This window comes from Myxine glutinosa, chromosome 7 (assembly GCF_964187855.1).
Source record: "Myxine glutinosa chromosome 7, kmMyxGlut1.1, whole genome shotgun sequence".
In the NCBI taxonomy this organism is placed as follows: Eukaryota; Metazoa; Chordata; class Myxini; order Myxiniformes; family Myxinidae; genus Myxine; species Myxine glutinosa.
Genome location: NC_136267.1, coordinates 63,257,778 through 63,273,263, shown reverse-complemented (window position 1 = coordinate 63,273,263; position 15,486 = coordinate 63,257,778).

Here is a 15,486-nt window from a genome sequence, read left to right as displayed (position 1 = left end):
GTGATGGGGAAGATTTGGAGGGGAGGGGCAAGGGGGTAGATTTGGAGGGGAGGGGTGATGGGGAAGTTTTGGAGGGGAGGGGTGATGGGGAAGTTTTGGAGGGAAGGGGTGATGGGGAAGATTTGGAGGGGAGGGGCAAGGGGGTAGATTTGGAAGGGCGGGGTGATGGGGAAGTTTTGGAGGGGAGGGGTGATGGGGAAGTTTTGGAGGGAAGGGGTGATGGGGAAGATTTGGAGGGGAGGGGCAAGGGGGAAGATTTGAAAGGGATGGGTGATGGGGAAGATTTGGAGGGGAGGGGCAAGGGGGAATATTTGAAAGAGATGGGTGATGGGGAAGATTTGGAGGGGAGGGGCAAGGGGATAGATTTGGAGGGGAGGGGTGATGGGGAAGTTTTGGAGGGAAGGGGTGATGGGGAAGATTTGGAGGGGAGGGGTGAGATTGGATTTTGAAAAGTGTACGATTAATGGGAAACGAACATTGATTGCAAAATGAGTTTCTTGAGACCTTCGAGTCAAAAATACGTTTGAGGACGTTGAAGGAGGGGTGGAGTGCAGGAGAGTTTTGGGAATGTAGAAAAGAGGAACTGTAAGAGATGGATTTTTTTTTTGGAATGAATAGATTTGGTGAGCAAGTCGAAAGCATCCTTTTATAGAAGAAGAAGAAAAAGGTGTTATAATATACGACAGAATACAATTCTTCAGGGGAAAGTTTAAACCTTTTTAACAACGTGATCATGTGATCACGAATAACGTGGTCGAAGAACGAACGAACAAATAAGAACAACGAATAAACGAATAAGAGCAGAGAATGATATTTTTTTTTTTTTTTTTCTGAGTTGAGATTTTAAACAAGGAATTATGGGGTGGAAGACTGGGACAAAAAACAGGGAACGAAAGTAATTGCAGCGCAATCGATGAACGGCTGAGAGAAAAACAAAGCCTCAAGTTTGGACACGGAAGCCTACTAGGCCTCAGAATACACGACACTAATTAACCGACGATTTTGTATGCAGGTATGAAAAATTAACACCTAGAATCTTACTAAAGACACACTATAAGTATACACACCGAAAGATAGATACAGTTACGACAAAAACACAATTGTGAAAAAATTACTTAACTTCGAAAGCGTGAGCGTATGGACAGCTTCGAAAGAACTTGACCTCCAATCTTGCGCTTGCGCAAATATATCCCATCTCGTCTTCAGGTGTCATACCCTTCCTCCCATCCATGGTACACAGAATCTTGTGGTGAGGCTGTTGCCCAGAAACAACTTGCCTTCGTCTCCTGGAAAGCAAATCCAACGGAAGGAAATCTCATTTCCTTTCACAAAGCCCGAAACATGTGTGTCCACCCTCAGGAGAGCCAAGAAACAATATCTCTCCATTCTCAAGACCGAACTCTCTTATCTGACCCCCTCTTCCAAATCCTGGTGGCGTCTGGTCAAATCTGTTTCTGGTGGTTGTTCCCCCTCCATCCCCTCCCTCACCTCAAATGGCTACATAGCTGACTCCGCACGTGAAAAAGCTGAATGCCTCAACTCTGTCTTTGCCTCTAAATCTTGTGTCCCAAACCCATCCCTCTCTGTACCCACCGTACCCAGTCGTACCCAGCTGCTCCTGGACTCTGTGCCCTTTCCTCCTGACAAGCTGGAAAAGTTTCTGTCAACCCTCGACTCTGATTCTGCAACTGGACCTGACGGTATCAGCCAACGGGTCCTAAAATCCTGTTCTTCCGCTCTTTCACTCCCTCTCTCTGTTCTCTTCACCCTCTCTTTTGCTCAAGGTCATCTGCCATCTCCTTGGAAATCAGCCAACATCACCGACTTGCACAAAAAAGGTGCAAAAACAGATCCTAGCAACTACAGACCAATCAGCCTTCTCCCAATTATCAGCAAAGTCATGGAATTCCATCATTGCTTCGGATATGAAATCTTTCCTCTTCTCCAATGGCTTGATCTCTGATCATCAATTTGGTTTCAGACGAGGTCACTCTACTCTGGACATGCTGCTTCTGCTTTCTCAACAATGGATGGAGGTCCTCAATGCCAAACAGGAAATTAGACCTGTCTCCCTTGACATATCACATGCCTTCGATACGGTCTGGCACCCCGCTCTGCTCAACAAACTCTCCTCCTTTGGTATCCATGGAAATCTCCACGCATGGCTGGCGGACTTCCTCTCTAGTCATAGTCAACGTGTGGCCCTGAATGGGTTTCTCTCATCTCCTCTTCCTGTTCAGGCTGGAGTTCCCCAAGGCAGTGTTCTGGGCCCTGTGCTTTTTTCTGGTCTTCATCAATGATCTCTCATTGGCATCAGGAAGGGCATCCGGCCATAAAAACATTGCCTCAAACAGGGAACCATGATTGTCATGGGGCCCGCAAGGATAACCCCGCTCTAGGGGGGGGGGAAATGGCCTTAAAACGATCATTCATTCATCAATGATCTCTCTGACTCTCTTGAAAATCCTCTCTATCTCATTGCTGATGACTCTACTCTCTGCCGCTCCATTCCTCATCCCTCAGATCGGCAGTCTGCAGCCTCCTCACTCTCTGCAGACCTGGACAAAATCACAGCCTGGGCAAACAAATGGAACATGTCTTTCAATCCTGACAAATCTCACAGTCTTACGATGTCTCTCCGAAAAGACCGACTGGACAACCCTCCCATCCACTTTCTGAATAATCCTCTCCAAGAAGTTCTGTCACTCAAGCTTTTGGGTCTCACTATCTGCCATGATCTTTCCTGGGAAAACCACATTTCAAATCTGGCCTCCAAAGCCAGTCACCGACTGGGCATCCTCCGTCGTGCGATGTCCTTCCTTGGCACACCTGAGCTCCTCACCACATACAAGGCTTTCATCCGCAGCTCAATGGAATATGGCTCTCCCCTCTGGGCTGGTGCTCCTGCCTCACACCTAGCTTGCCTTTACGCTGTTGAAACCAAAGAGTTCAGAATCATTGGAATCTCCCGTGATGAAGCTAACTCCGAGGGCCTTTCGCTCACTCACCGCAGGCAGGTTGGTGGTCTTTCCGTCTTCTACCGACTCCTCTCCGGCCTTGCCCCCCAGCTCTCTCTGGGCTCTGTCCCCTACATATTCCTACAGGTCGCACAAGATCTGCCTGCAACCCTCTTACGGTTAAACTGCCAAAATCAAGACTCTCTGCTCACCTTCACTCCTTCATTCCTCTTTTCTCCCGCCTTCCTTTTCTGGAACAAACTCCCTCACTCTCTTCAATCCCACTCCTCCCTCCAGGTCTTTAAAACAGCTGTTCACCACCATTTCTTATCTTCCCCCATCCAAAACCTTGATATTTTCTACCCCGGCTAATTTCACACCAAATCCACTTTTTTGAAATACAAACTTCTTTCCTGGAAGTCCTCGGTGTCCTTGTGTTTTATACTTCTCCCCCCCCCCCCCTTTCCCACGCCTCCTCCCCCCAAGCCCTCTCCCTCCCACACATCTCCTGATGTCCCTGCTCTCAAATGTTGTGTTTGTGTGCTTCCCCTTCTCTCCCTATCTTGTCTACCGCTCCCTCTTTTTATATATTTTGTTTGTCTGTTTGATTTGTTTGTGTCATAAATGTTAGCTCTTTCACGAGCCTCGATTCTGTATACAAAAAAAAAGAAGAAAAAAAAGGTTTCTCACTCTCGATGCTCCAAGTAAAAATAGCCAGGAGTCCTTGTTTTGAGGACTGACTAAATGGGCATCATCTTCATTAGATTCTGTATGTGTATGATACACTGGTCTTTGGGACATTATTTGTTCAAAAATCGACCCCCAACAAGAACCCCAGCAACAACAACAACAACAATACAGTATAATATATCTATATTATAATAGCCGTAGATGATTCTGTCTGTCTGTCTGTCTGTCTATCTGTTGGGTGTCTGTCCGGGGTGTGGCTTACTCGGTTTGCAGAGTAGCTCCACCCATAGCTCCACCCATTCTGGGAGTGGCTATAAACAAATATCCACCATTTTATTAACTCGCATAGCTTTGAGTCCTGTTTTGTAGGCCCGTGGTGTCTTGCTCTCCCCCAGTTTTATTTCAAATCAAATTCGATAAATCATTTCATTTTTCACAGTCGCTAACATAGTTTTAGACTCGGTTGAAAAAAAACGGGAAGAAAATCCGATGAAAGTTGCCGTTTATAGAACGAAATGAATTCTCAAAGGCCTGTAACTTCAAGGCCATTGAGTCTCTCTCACGCCTTTATCTCCAATCTAACTCACCATATGATTTCATTTTTATCGATGGTTTTACTTTTAGACTCGGTGTCAGCAATAATTGAGAACAATCCACACACGCGGGAAAATGCAGAGATATATTTTTTAAAATCGCGTCATGGTGTATCATACACCGCCCAACATGACACCGCCGGCAATGTGTCGATATATATTAAAAATTCGCTTTTGCTTTTCCGTTATGATATATTACTATTTCGTTTGATGATAGTCGTCACAAAAACGTCAACAATGATGCCGACATATATTTCTTCGTTTTTATTTCATTCAACATATTAGCCGGAAGTAAAATATGTTTCAGGAAATTACCGAGAGATATTTCTTCGTTTTTTTTATTAGTTATGTGCGCATACACTTTAAATAGGTTTATTTGAAATCTTTAATTTTCCACAAACATTCCACACACGCGGGAAAATGCAGAGATATATTTTTTAAAATCGCGTCATGGTGTATCATACACCGCCCAACATGACACCGACGGCAATGTGTCGATATCTATTTTAAATTCGATATATCATTTCATTTTTCACAGTCGCTAACATAGTTTTAGACTCGGTTGAAAAAAAACGAGAAGAAAATCCGATGAAAGTTGCCGTTTATAGAACGAAATGAATTCTCAAATGCCTGTAACTTCAAGGCCATTGAGTCTCTCTCACGCCTTTATCTCCAATCTAACTCACCATATGATTTAATTTTTATCGATGGTTTTAGAGTCGGTGTCAGCAATAATTGAGAACATTCCACACACGCGGGAAAATGCAGATATCTTTTTTAAAATCGCGTCATGGTGTATCATACACCGCCTAACATGACACCGACGGCAACGTGTCGATACATATTAAAAATTCGATATATCATTTCATTTTTCACAGTCGCTAACATAGTTTTCGACTCGGTTGAAAAAAAACGGGAAGGAAATCCAATGAAAGTTGCCGTTTATAGAACGAAATGAATTCTCAAACGCCTGTAACTTCAACTTCAAGGCCATTGAGTCTCTCTCACGCCTTTATCTCCAATCTAACTCACCATATGATTTCATTTTTATCGATGGTTTTGGACTCGGTGTCAGCAATAATTGAGAACATTCCACACACGCGGGAAAATGCAGAGATATATTTTTTAAAATCGCGTCATGGTGTATCATACACCGCCCAACATGACACCAACGGCAACGTGTCGATATATATTAAAAATTCGCTTTTGCTTTTCCGTTAAGATATATTACTTTTTCGTTTGATGACAGTCGTCACAAAAACGTCAACAATGATGCCGACATATATTTCTTCGTTTTTATTTAATTCAACATTATTAGCCGGAAGTAAAATATGTTTCAGGAAATTACCGAGAGATATTTCTTCGTTTTTTAAAATTAGTTATGTGCGAATACACTTTAAATAGGTTTATTTGAAATCTTTAATTTTCCACAATATAATTTACTTGCCATTTATCATTTGATGATTACGAGACAAATTCCTCTTGAGGATCGTGACAATTCATGCGCTGCGTGGAAACTTCTATTTCCAAAATGAATGAGACGATCGATGAAGAACGCAGACTTGAACAGGATGCAGCAAGAAAACGAATGAGACGGGCGAACGAGTCCATCGACGAACGTCAATGCAAACTTGCGGGGTCACCCGTGGGAATCCCACGGGCATGGATGTGTGTGACATTTCGACATATTGAGTTAGATGCTGCACATTCATTTTTACAAAATGGTTACTGGCAAGTCATCAGATCCAGAAATGGTGTAAAAACCACCGTTTAGAGGCCATTTTTCCCCGCAAAGCGGGGGTTGGCCTTTTCGGGGACCGTGGTAGTTGTTGTTTTTTTGTCCCCTTTTTGAAGCAATGTTTTACGGCCGGATGCCCTTCCTGACGCCAACCCTTTTTGCCGCCTTCAACGACAAACAGGGAATTACCAGTGAACTGGTACTCAATTAGCCGACCTCGGAAGGATGACAGGCTGAGTCAACCCCCCTGGCATTAATTCGGCGATCGACCGAGATTCGAACCCAGGATCCTAAGCCGGCACCCTAGCCGCTAGCCCAACACCAGAAATGGTGTCATGAACACAATTTATTTACGCACAAGCACAAAAGCAAGACGGGCCGATTTCCGATTCCGACGGGCCGACGGGCGAGACGGGCCGATTTCCGATTCCGACGGGCCGATTTGGAGCAAGAAAAAGAACGAGACGGGAGAAAAAGGAGAGATAACGAGACGGGGAAAGCCGATTGGAGAGGCGAGTGAGGCGCGATTGGAGAGGAGTGTGAGGCGCGATTGGAGAGGAGTGTGAGGCACGATTGGAGAGGAGTGTGAGGCGTGATTGGAGAGGAGTGTGAGGCACGATTGGAGAGGAGTGATTGGAGGGGAGTGTGAGGCACGATTGGAGAGGAGTGTGAGGCACGATTGGAGAGGAGTGTGAGGCGCGATTGGAGAGGAGTGTGAGGCGCGATTGGAGAGGAGTGTGAGGCGCGATTGGAGAGGCGTGTGAAGGATTGCAGAGGAGAGGAGTGTGAGGGATTGGAGAGGTGAGGGATTGGAAAGGAGAGGGATGTGAGGGTTTGGAGAGGAGAGGAGTGCTAGGTGGAGAGAGGAGAGTGTCAGGTGGAGACAGGAGAGTGTCAGGTGGAGACAGGAGAGTGTCAGGTGGAGAGGAGTGAGGGGTCACATATTATGTGAAATAACTAAATTCACACCATTTCTGGATCTGATGACTTGCCAGTAACCATTTTGTAAAAATGAATGTGCAGCATATAACTCAATATGTCGAAATGTCACACACATCCATGCCCGTGGGATTCCCACGGGTGACCCCGCTAGTATATATATATACGTGTATATATATATATATATATATATATATATATATATATATATATATATATATATATATATATATATATATATATATATATATATATATATATATATATTGTTACGTGGTCCCCTCGGTGAATACCTGGTCTCGGTGACCCCCGGACCGTGAGAGGAACTTCGCCAGAAAGCTGTATTATATATGCGCTTTCGCCACGCAATCCATATGAATTTCACCCAAGAGACAACTGATGTTCAAGGATATATTTCAATGGTAATGATACCATACAATTTCAATGACACAACCACGGAGATTTTCCCCGAGCAATCAACAATACACAACCATCAACAATTCTCAATCCACAATCAATTCCCTATGATTAAGATGGCCATCTTATATATGTGTGTCCCGGTGAGTACTCACGACCCCCTTTTGGTCTCGGTCCCGCACAATGTCTCTGGGCCCCTCCTGACCAAGATGATGGTCGGCGTCGCCGCACTCGGGCGGTTGAACGAACCCCGGGTGGACGTGTTTCCACCGGGCAGGTATCGTACCGCTACCAGGCACCCCGGCTGCAGCCCCTCGTGGCCACGCGAAGCGGGTACGGGAAAGCAAGCCAAAAGCCCCACGCCCCTTGCAAGGCGTGTTAGGCCCCAACGGGCGACCCGTACGCGTCTTTTTAGACGGTGTCGCGAACGGCGCCAAACGCTGGGTCGGTGCACGGCCACACGACAGTTTGACGTCCACCGGGCAGGTATCCGTCCCGCCAGACACCTCTCGCCAGACAGGCTCGGGAACGCCGCTTTTCCACACGGCTCAATCAATTCCCCCTTTCCTCGGAGCGGGGCGAGGAAAGAGAAGAATACTCGTCCCTTTTCTTCCTCCTGTCCCTTCCTCTTCCGTTTCCGGTCACTTCCGTTTCCGGCCACTTTTCAGCAGGGCTCCTGACCCTCCACCCACAACAACCCTTAATCTACTAAACATGGATAAGCAAAGACCTGAATGGTAATTCACATACATTCACATAAATATGTAACACTCCCCCCCTTCAAGAAAGAAAGTTTGAACCCAGCGAAAACTTTCTTTGCCGGCCAATTTGGAGAAACAAACCAGATAACTCAACCCCCCCACATTATCAGTTCCCCCCGGGCACAGTTATTACTTAAAAATAAAGCAACCAAAATTTCACCACCACCCCTCCAGATTACTCACTCTGGACTAAGCACCAGCAACGACATTGTCCCTGCCAAATCAAACTCCCTCTCATGACCCTCTGACTTTGACCGTCAGTTTCTTGTGAATGAAGGTTAAGGGGTTGATCAAAGATCCAAAGTTAAGCCACTCGATAGCACTTTTTCCGGGAGGCCAAGCCGAGTATTCACTACATGGATGCCTTTAGGAACGGAGAGTTCACGGTTAGTCCGTGCAGGAAAGTTCTCTACATGGGCGCCTTGAGGAACGTGGAGTTCACGGTTAGTCCGTGCATGAAAGTTCACTACATGGACGCCTTTAGGAACGGCGTTCACGGTTAATCCGTGTAGGAATCTTGGCTCGGCGGCTCCGCCGCATTCAGTGCTTCAACTTCTCAGAACTTCCCTAATACTTAGGGTGGGACCACTTGTCCCTGTAGTCCCCTGAATAGCGGTCTCCTTCTCGGCCACTACTTTGCCCAGCTTCCTTCGGGAGCGGCCGTAACTCAGGGAGCCTCCATAATAATATTGATTGCGGCCACCACCAAAACTACCGCCCAGTTGTCCTCTCCTGTAGACCTCTCGACGCCTACGAAATGCCTTCCCTACTGTTATGGTCCGACCCTCCAAATCCTTGCCATTCCAATTCTTCTCTGCCTCTCTGGCGTCTTTTGTGCTGGCAAACGTGACAAAGCCGAACCCTCTTGACTGTTGCGTTTCCCAGTCTCTTACCAACCGCACTTCCACCAGCGGCCCATATCTGTTGAAGACAGAGGTCAGAACTTCTTCCTCTGTTTTGAAGTTCAGTCCCCCTACAAATAGCTTGGCCCTTTTGTCGCCATCCCGAGCTGGTGTGGCGTTATTTTCCCTGCTGGGCTCTTTACCAACCCTCAGGTTACCATAAACTTGACCCCCGGCCAAATCATTCCCGATAACCACAGATACACCCTCTACAGGAAGCGTGGCTTGTAAACCGACGGTGACCGGTCCTGACACCAAATCGGACTCCAAATGGATGACATGAAGGGGAGCACTAACACCGCCCCCGATCCCCTGTAAACGAACACTATCCCCCGTTGCCGTCTCCTCGGACCATGGCAAAATGCCTTCAAGCATTAAAGATTGATGTGCCCCTGTGTCCCTCAATATCCTAACCGGTTTCCGGTTAGTCGAGGCTCCATCCCGTGACACAAACCCCTCTGAAATAAATGGTTGGTAACCCTTTTGATGGCGATTTCTCACAATGGCCATTGCGTTTGGAGTCGTAGTAGTCGGACTCCGCTCTGGGTCTTCGCTTTTCATGCGGTAACAACTGGACATCAAGTGTCCAGGTTTCTTGCAAAAAGCGCAAGTAGGCCCGGAGGAAAAACTCGTGGTCTGCCTCGGGCCCCCCGAACTATAAGTTTGTCTTGGGCCCGCATCCCTCTGATTTCGAACAGGTGGGGTATCATAGTTGTCCCCATAATCATCTCGAGGCCGCCGCCATGTATGGTCGTTCTCCGCCCCTGCTGTTCCATAACTCCCCTGCTGAAGTCTAGGCGAGGAGTTAGGTTTGTGGACCCCTATTCGGTGGGTTAAAGCATAATCATCTGCCATGGTGGCTGCGTCCCACAACTTTGGTACTTTCTTTTCCTGCAGGTACACTTTGATGTCCTCGTGGACACACTGCTGGAATTCCTCCACCAGGATCAAGTCCCGCAATGTTTTGAAGTCTTTCCCGACTCCTTTTGACTCACACCACCGATCAAACATGTTTTCTTTCACTCTGGCAAACTCCACATGGGTCTCACTCTCCCCCTTCCTGGCATTCCTGAATTTTTGCCTGTAAGCTTCCGGAACCAACTCATAGGCTTTGAGGATGTGCTTCTTCAGTACCTCATAATCTGCACATTGGTCCATTGGTAGCGCCGAATAAATTTCCTGAGCTTTCCCCACCAGCACACTTTGCACGAGTATGGTCCAGGCCTCCTCCGGCCAGTTTAATTGTCGAGCCACTTTCTCAAAGTGTGGAAAAAATTTCGCGACTTCCTTTTCACTGAACGGTGGAACCAGCCTCACATGTCTGCCCACATCCCAGGTTCTCTGGTTAGGTGTCGACCCCGTCAGCAAGGGTGGTGCCTCTCCCCGTTCTCTCATTAACTCCAGCTCCTTGAATTTGATTTCTTGCTGAAGCTCCATGTCACGTTCCTTTAATTCCCTTTCCGCTTTTCTCTCCTCTGCTTCGAGGTCCCTTGCAGCTCTCCTCTCCTCTGCTTTTCTCCCTTCTAACCTTTCCTGGAGTTCTCGTTCCACTCTCCTTTCCTCTGCTTCTGCTTTCCTTTCTTCTTATTTTAACCTTTCCTGGAGTTCTCGTTCCACTCTCCTTTCCTCTGCTTGTTTCTCTTCTCTCCTCGCTTCTGCTTTCCTTTCTTCTTCTTTTAACCTTTCCTGGAGTTCTCGTTCCACTCTCCTTTCCTCTGCCTGCTTCTCTTCTCTCCTCTCTTCTGCTTTCCTTTCTTCTTCTGCTCTTTCCTTTTCTGCTTTCCTTTCTTCTTCTTTAATCCGTTCCTGGCTCCGTAATTGCAACTCCAGTTTCCGGAGCTCAACATCTTCTGGTTCTTCGGGTAGCCACTCCCAGGCTAACTCGTCCCATGTTCCTAATCCCACCATAGATTGTATCACCGTGGCCTGCAACTCTGCCTTCCTCAAATTAGTTCGGACCTCCAAGTTAAAATGTTTGGCCAATTTCAAGAGGTCCGACTTTAGCAACGCTCGGAACTGTGCTTCACTCGGGGTTACCCCAAAGTTCTGTGCCACAAACGCCATGGTGTCTATCGTTAACACCTGTTAACCTTCACCCAAGACTTTACCCCAATTTCTCAAAATTTTTTTACCAATTAATAATTAATTAATAAATTTTAATTAATAAAATATTATTATTTTATTATGTTATACAATTTTAGATCCCGGACGTAGACCCAATTGCGAAATCGTAATTTGGACGAGCCCCCAATTCTGTTACGTGGTCCCCTCGGTGAATACCTGGTCTCGATGACCCCCGGACCGTGAGAGGAACTTCGCCAGAAAGCTGTATTATATATGCGCTTTCGCCACGCAATCCATATGAATTTCACCCAAGAGACAACTGATGTTCAAGGATATATTTCAATGGTAATGATACCATACAATTTCAATGACACAACCACGGAGATTTTCCCCGAGCAATCAACAATACACAACCATCAACAATTCTCAATCCACAATCAATTCCCTATGATTAAGATGGCCATCTTATATATGTGTGTCCCGGTGAGTACTCACGACCCCCTTTTGGTCTCGGTCCCGCACAATGTCTCTGGGCCCCTCCTGACCAAGATGATGGTCGGCGTCGCCGCACTCGGGCGGTTGAACGAACCCCGGGTGGACGTGTTTCCACCGGGCAGGTATCGTACCGCTACCAGGCACCCCGGCTGCAGCCCCTCGTGGCCACGCGAAGCGGGTACGGGAAAGCAAGCCAAAAGCCCCACGCCCCTTGCAAGGCGTGTTAGGCCCCAACGGGCGACCCGTACGCGTCTTTTTAGACGGTGTCGAGAACGGCGCCAAACGCTGGGTCGGTGCACGGCCACACGACAGTTTGACGTCCACCGGGCAGGTATCCGTCCCGGTAACTCCTCTCGCCAGACAGGCTCGGGAACGCCGCTTTTCCACACGGCTCAATCAATTCCCCCTTTCCTCGGAGCGGGGCGAGGAAAGAGAAGAATACTCGTCCCTTTTCTTCCTCCTGTCCCTTCCTCTTCCGTTTCCGGTCACTTCCGTTTCCGGCCACTTTTCAGCAGGGCTCCTGACCCTCCACCCACAACAACCCTTAATCTACTAAACATGGATAAGCAAAGACCTGAATGGTAATTCACATACATTCACATAAATATGTAACTGTATATATATATATATACATATAATTATATATATATATATATATACATATATATACATAAATATATATATATATATAATTATATATATATATATATATACGTATATATATATATATATATATATATATATATATATATATATATAATTATATATAAATATATATATATACGTATATATATATATATATAATTATATATATATATATATATATATATATATACAGACTTGGCATTTAATATGGAATTTTTTTTTTTGTGGGGGTGAATACTTTTCAAGATGACTTAGAACCAAAAGTTCATTGGAATTATGTTGAAATTATTCTAGATTTTGTTAATGTGACCTTTAAAAGAAACAAAAACCACATTTGACATTTCAAAGCAAATAAATTGATCCTTGAAAGTGATGGAAACTGATATCGAACTCAATTCACGGACAGTACTGTGTTAAACTTTTGTGCGTTTTCCAGAAGTATCTCTTTATTTTGCACATTAGACAAAAAATTTTTTAACAAAAACAAAAGTTAAATTACGACTGGGATTACGGACAGTAAAATTACAGTTCAGTACTTCGTGTAACCCCCACGAGCATTCAGGAGAGCACGTACACGTTGAGGCATGCTGTTGACGAGATTTGCCAAGGTTTGGACAGGAATCGCTTGCCATGCAGTTACAATAGCCTGCTGCAATTCACGCACAGAGGCAGGCTGCTGGTCCAAGTTGTTGATTTGACGCGTTAATTCTGCCCACAAGTTCTCTATCGAATTCATATCCGGGGACATGGCAGGCCACTCCATATGCTCTACAACACGGTCAGCAAGAAAGTGTTGGATCATGCGAGCACGATGAGGCCGTGCATTGTCATCTTCGAAGACAAAGTTTCCTCGAAAGGCTGCACGAACAAATGGAAGCAATGTTTCTTCCAGAATGGCCCTGTGCTTGAACTGGTTCAGGTTTCCATTGAGAACAACCAGGTCAGTTTTGCCCCCTGCATGAAAAGCAGCCCAAACGGTCACCCCACCACCTCCAGCTTGGACTCTTGGCACTATACAATCTTCGTTGTAGGCTTCATGCCCTTGTCTGTGCACTCGGACGTGGCCATCTTGACGATAGACCAGAAATCTAGACTCGTCACTGAAGATCACGTGATTCCAGTGTCCTGGCTGCCATTGACGGTGCTCTCTGACCCACTGCAATCGGCGCTGGCGGTGTTGTCTGGTCAGACGTGGCTTTCTCAGGGGACGCCTGGCACGATAGCCTGCTTGAACCAGTCGCTGGTTGACTAGCCTTCTGGATACAGGCACATTTGTCAGTTGCTGCCACTCAGCCCTAAGCCGATTAGCTGACTTGGTATGGCCATTGCGGACTAACCGGTGCAGCTGGCGATCATCCCTCCTTGTGGTTCTGCGGGGACGTCCTGGCCTCAGTATTGGAGTAGGGACACCCCTCTGAGAATTTCTTTTCAGGATCTTTGACACCTGACCTTGAGTGATGCCATACTGCCGAGCAATAGCATGCTGTTTCATGCCGGAATTTTGTAAAGCCACCACTAAATGACAAACAGCATTGTCGAGTTGACGGACCATCTCCAGGGGAAGCGGCAATAACTTTTGTAGACGTGCAGCAGTTGTTTTCCACTAATACAGAACGCAACAACCCTTATATACCCGATTGTGAAGCCAATCGTCAAATGTACCTGTCTGTACATTTTGTCACGCCACCTGTGATATAATCCTGTTATTGACTTCTTGCTGCGACAGACAATCAGTGACATGGTTCTTTTAACAAAGAAATCACCGAAGCGTAAAAGAAACTCACCAGATTGATATACCGAGTTCAGAAAGGAAACCCCAGTCAAGAAAAAATATATATTCCATATTAAATGCCAAGTCTGTATATATATATCTATATATATATATATATATAAATATATATATATATATATATATATATATATATTAGTGCTGTGCCGATATCGGAACAGGCCGACATCTGCTATTTTTTGGTACAACTACCGGCAGTTTACAATAGGTGCACAGTTCCGATTTTATCGATTACAGTTGTACTGTACTCTATACAACCCTCAAACCTTGAGTAGCTTTCACCCTTGTTTAGAGCAAATTTCAATAAAGAGATTAGAGAAAACGTTTCACCTATTGCTTTGGAAAAAGCTGCGAGTACAAAGTAAAACGCGACGGCTCATACTGTACCATGTGATTTGCGATGGTCCTTCCTGACATGGCAGAATACGTCTTGACGTCGTACGTTGCAAAGGTGCATCAAAGTGTCTGTTATATTTATTTTTTTCACTTTTCAAAAGTGGACTCACAGTATTCTGGCTCCCCGAGCAAAATGAGGCACATTTTACATGCAGTTTGTAAAATTACTGCTTCATTCGTTAGACTGTATGCTCTGGCGTGCTCTCGCTCAATCTCACGTGATCCTATAACTATAAGGCGCATGGCCTTCCCAAAACACGGAACCAAACACATGGAGCTCTATTTATTCCTCCCCGTAATAATGATTACTTCGTTTTTAACCTCGTCTACATCCTCTGTTACCCATGTTATTTCCTGGTGCACCTCTACGAGTTCTCACTCAAAACGCCACCTTAACCATTCCCATTTTACCTCCTTCACATTCCCCATCTCTCCCGCCAGTCTGGCTTCGCTCTCCTTAACTCTTCCCGAACAGGCGCCATTTCCTTGCGCATCGCTTCGCCCATCTCACACTTGATTTCCCCGCTCATCGCGTCCATTCTAGTGCCCAACACCTGCATTTCGCCACTGATTCTTTCATCAACTCCATTTGTGATTTGAACGGGACCACATGGAGCCCCATATCGAGTGGTGCTCGTGCGCTACCCTCTGGTACAAGTTCCAAGGATGCCGAAATTTCCTTGTTTTGGTTCTTCTCATGCTAACCTTGTGAAATCAGGTGAGTGCCCCCACCTGTGTGCTGCTAACACCATTTATTATAACACTTTGTGAACAGGTGATTAATTTAATTAATTAATAATTGTTCGGAACGGAATCCTTTTGTAACTCGTGGATTCCCTGTTCCTGCATTTTCATATTTTGTGTTAAAGTTGCTTTTCACAAGACTAGACAAGCAGGAACGCTTCATTTTATATCCATCAATAACTTATCGAAAGAGCTTCCTTCCTTTTTAAAATTCATTTTCTCGGCAACCGTTCGTCCGATTGACGTGAAATTTTACCGTAGGAGCGCCTCTGCCTGCAGATTTTTTTGCTGATAATTATGACGTCATAGGTCACGTGGTACGCACGCCATCTTTGAAAAACGTTACATTGAAGAGC